The sequence below is a fragment of the Grammomys surdaster genome, unplaced genomic scaffold, assembly GCF_004785775.1.
Source record: "Grammomys surdaster isolate TR1022 unplaced genomic scaffold, NIH_TR_1.0 143, whole genome shotgun sequence".
Lineage (NCBI taxonomy): Eukaryota > Metazoa > Chordata > Mammalia > Rodentia > Muridae > Grammomys > Grammomys surdaster.
The window spans coordinates 3,165,516-3,170,155 of NW_021604601.1; the positions used below are offsets into that span (position 1 = coordinate 3,165,516).

General features: G+C 44.8%; 1 protein-coding gene across 4 annotated transcripts in view; it reads left to right on the forward strand.

Moving 5' to 3' along the window:
• The window catches only part of Plekhg1 (pleckstrin homology and RhoGEF domain containing G1), a 220,914-nt gene that overhangs the window by 5,571 nt on the left and 210,703 nt on the right, over window positions 1-4,640 (forward strand). The window lies entirely within an intron of this gene.

Here is a 4,640-nt window from a genome sequence, read left to right on the forward strand (position 1 = left end):
GAGAGAGAGAGAGAGAGAGAGAGAGAGAGAGAGAGAGAGAGAGAGAGAGAAGGTGGATATATGGCTCCTGGGGAATGACACCCAAGATTGTCATTTGCCTGGTATACATGCTTCATACATTCAAGAACACACACACACACACACACACACACACAGAGAGAGAGAGAGAGAGAGAGAGAGAGAGAGAGAGAGAGAGAGAGAGAGAGAGAACAGATTGTACTTGGTCTGTAGCTGTAATTTGCTAACTGTTCTGTGTGAAATAGTTGTTATTTATAATACCATTCAGTATTTTCATGGAGACCCAAAGTAGGAAACCTCGCAGGAACTGTCTGAGTTGACACAATGCTGACTGGCATGAAGTTGAGGTCATGCCTTCTCTCTGTCACTCTGTCTTCTCTTTATTCTGGGGTTGGAAACCTTGGAAATGACCATGCCACATTTCTGCATCCAACCCCAAGTTGACATAAGTGTGGGGGAGGCAGGGGGCAGGAGGCAGGGGCTTGGTTGGGTTGAAATAAATGTTACATTGCACAGTATCATCAATGACTCCATATAGAATGAGGACCAAGCTCCTGAGCATGACAGCTACCACTTATGTACCTGTCCTTTTAGTACCTTCCCTGTGTTCCTCTGTCCCTTTTAGTCAGCAGCACTTTCAGAGCCCAGCGTGGGCCCTTTCTCACCTATACCTATAAGAGCATGTTGTCTCTCCAGAGACCTTGTTCATCACAGTGGACAAAGATGTGTATACATCTCTCCATGCTTATACAAAAGCCTATAGCTGAAGCTTTTAAGAGTCTGGAAAAATGAGATCCCTGTTGATAGACACTTTATCAACATTCTATCAAGACATTCTATGAAGCTAAGTCTTGACTTCTCTCTTCATTTGCTGTAACCTACTCATCTTTTTTTTTTTAACATGGGGTTTCATGTAGCCCAGTCAAGCTGTCAGTTACATTTAGCCACATAAAGTCTTATGTATCGAAGGGTGGCCTTGAACTTTTTATTCTCTTGCCTTCACCTCCCAAGGGCTTAGATTTCAGTCATTCACCACACACTGGCTTTATTCAGTACTAGAGGTCAGACAGAGGTTGGGCACATGCTGGTCAGTCACACTATCAGTTGAGCTTCTTTCCCAGTCCCCAGTTTTCCCTCCCTACAGTAACTAACAATGGACTCTTGGTAGAAACGGATGAGATTTCCTACTGTAAAACATCTGTTCTCACATCAGTAATTTATCAATCTCACATTAGTAATGGATCAGCCAGTGTTCAATTTTATTCAGCTCAGCTTCATTTATTGAGAACCTACCTCTAGCTCTACATCATTCTGCTGTCCCTACAATTGTGTCTGACCAACACACGATGGTCTCCATCGTGTTGTGGTCTCCATGGAGACAGAATAAGGTTGACGGGCAATTCAGAGTGCTGGATGGGCTGCTCTCCGTTGGTGGTCTAGAAGTTCTCTAGAGGAGCCAACATTTACTTTGAATCATAATGATAAACAGTTCTAAGGTGTCTTTGAAATATTCTGTATGAGGTGCTGGAAATCAAAATGTTGGGCAGGCACTCCACCACTGAGCTGGATTCCCAGCCCCCAAATTACCTTTTTTTTTTTTTTTTGGCTTTTCAAGACAGGGTTTCTCTGTGTAGCCCTGGCTGTCCTGGAACTCACTCTGTAGACCAGGCTGGCCTGGCCTCGAATTCAGAAATCTGCCTGTCTCTGCCTCCCAAGTGCTGGGATTAAAGGCATGTACCACCACCGACAGGCTCCAAATTACCATTTTTAATTGTTTTAAAAATTACTGTCTGTGTTTTGGGTCTCACTTTGTAGGCCAAGGCAGCTTTAGACTCTGTGCCCTTTCCTACATCCACCCCCTGATTCCTGCAAAGAACTATGCTTTTATTTGTCCTCTAGGCACATCCATGGCTGCACAGTGACTCACTGACACCTGGCACGGAGATGACACTTCCTTTTCTGTCTCTTAGCAGTTCATACTGACTGGGATTTCAATAGTAACATAGTGATTAAAAATATTATAATACATTTATGACCTGATGTATATTTTTTAATAGTTTAAAATTTCACTTTGGTCTGGACAATGGGTCTCAAGTGAATCCTTCTTAAGTGAACTTGACCTACACATAACTTGTAAAGGATGAGGCTGAGTGGTTCCTACAGCCAGCTGATGCCTTTGGCAGATGTCTGCAAATCCTTCCTGTGTGTAGCTGTGTCTCTAGAGCTCCAAAGGCGTGAGCTCTGAGCTGGTTTTCTTCCGTTTGTTTTGATTTTATTTAACACGAATTGTGCCTTTGCCCTTCCCTATCCTGGGAGGCTCACTGTCCCTCTGATGGAGAAGGTTTCTTTGTACAATCAAGCAGAGGAGGCTTGGCTTCAGTCAGGCCTCCTTCCCTGCCCTGGCAAGCCCCTGGGTTTACACACCAAGCTGACTTCCTTCCAATAGAGCTCCACCCTCCTCCTGGTGAAGGAGCCTTGTGCTGCTGAAATGTTTGTTTCTCTGACCACCCTCCAAACTTCCAGCCCTGGTCGGGACCTTTGCTCTCTACTCCTGCTTGGAGCCTGCTGGCTTCCCCAGCTCTTATGAGTCTTTGAGTCCCAGTGAGCATGCATGTTTCCTTCAAGCTGTGATCAAATGCACTCTTGGGCTGGTTTGTTTTTGTTCACAATAAGTTACCCAAGTCCCTAACCACCCTCCCCCCCACCACTGTCCCTCCTACCACTCTCTTCCACCCTAGCTGGTGATAGCAGAGCAAAGTCCCCTTCTTGTACCTGGTCTGACAGGGAGGGTAGATCAATGCCTGGTCTAGAAGGAAACAGAGTGCAGGCCTCTCTCCTCCCTGAGCCACCCTTGCCATGTGATTAAAGGTCCCATGTCCCCGGAGGTCTTCAGAATAGACAACCAGTCTGACTGAAGTCCAAGTCTTTGGAAACAAGTAGATTAAAAACAGAAGTCACTCCTAGGCATTCGGGGGATGCATGTTAACCACAGTCCAGCCCAGATCGAGGTGATTTAAAGCTGTCACCAACCTGTGATGAGAAAGCTGGGCAAGAGCTGAGGCTACCGGGCAAAGGGAAGGGGCTGTGGCTATCAGAGCCCAGCTCCCGTGGCTGTGTGATTACAGGCATCCTCCAAACCTGACATCTGTGCATCTCTGATGTGCGGCGAGGGAGGAAGACTATAATCTGCGGCATAAATAGTCCCTTGAACCACATAACCCTGTTATTAGTTTAAGTATCTATGTGGTGCTAACATGTTAGAGCTGCCTCAAAGGAGGATACAGCTCCCTTTCTGAAACGGCTTAGTGTTAAAATATCCGGGGATCTCACACATTTTAACCTTTGAAACCATTGAACACACGAATGAAGGAACCCAAGATTGAGTCTAACTCAAAGATTTGGGATCACTGAAGGGGAAGATATGTTGGGGGATTTGTTGTGGGGAGATGTAGGCTTTTTTAAAAATGGACAAATCATATTAGAGACTTTTCTGTCCTATAGAGGAGGCTTGGTAAAGAATAGCAAGGGTAAGGCTGTGACATTAATCAGATAGTCTGGTGACAGATGGGACATGGTGACGTGGTGGGGTTGATCAGTATTAGCTCTACTGGGGTAACTGCATTAGGAATTATTTGTAAGCTTCTGGGACACATTTACAGAGGAATATCTTGGTGGTCTTGGCTCTTGTCCACTTTTCCTTGTTATCTATATAAGATAATCCTCTCCCACACCATACACATGTGCCTTTAGAACCTGGGAGTTTGGATTCGACTATAAAGAAGGCTGTTCAATCCTTCATAACATCTGACCTCCAAATTAGTATCACAATGAGAATAATATGAAAGTGACAACATCATGGCCCACAGGTGTGTCCTGCCACAAGGATACAGAGAGCCCGGTGGCTTCTCAACGGTGTTTTCATCATGAAGGATTCTTCCCTGTTCCGAACTGTCTTGAACTTACCTGGAATGGTGACAGATACTATGAGGTTATAAAAACAGCTGGAATGAGTTCCATAATTAGCAATGGCTTTCAAAATCCACAATACCCACGAGGAAAATAAAAGGAAGACTCTATGTTTGTGATCTGTCTATGTGTCAAGATTCTATCCAGCCTAGTGCTTAAAGAATTTCTAAACTAGAAGTTAGTATTTCTTTGCTCCTGGAGTCTTACAGAAGTAAGAGAGCTGGAGGGATGGCTCTGTGGGTAAAGTGCTTTCTGGACCTGAGTTCAGATCCCCAGCACCCACATGAAATATAGGTGTGGCAGTGCACACTTCTAATCCTAGTGCTGGGGGAAGAAGAGAGAGAAGGCAGAGACAGTTGGGTCCCCAGAGCAGCATGACCAACCAGATTAGCAAATCAGTGAACACTAAGTTCAGTGTGTGACTCTATCTAAAATAACAACAACAACATGGAGAGTGGTTCCAGAAGACAAACGACATCAACCTCTGACCTCTACTTGTGTGTGTGTGTGTTTGTGTGTATCTATCTGTATACATATACATATGCAGGTATGTCCATCCATGCTACACATGCATGCATACACATACATACAGAGAGAGAGAGAGAGAGAGAGAGAGAGAGAGAGAGAGAGAGAGAGAAGAAGAAGAAGAAGAAGAA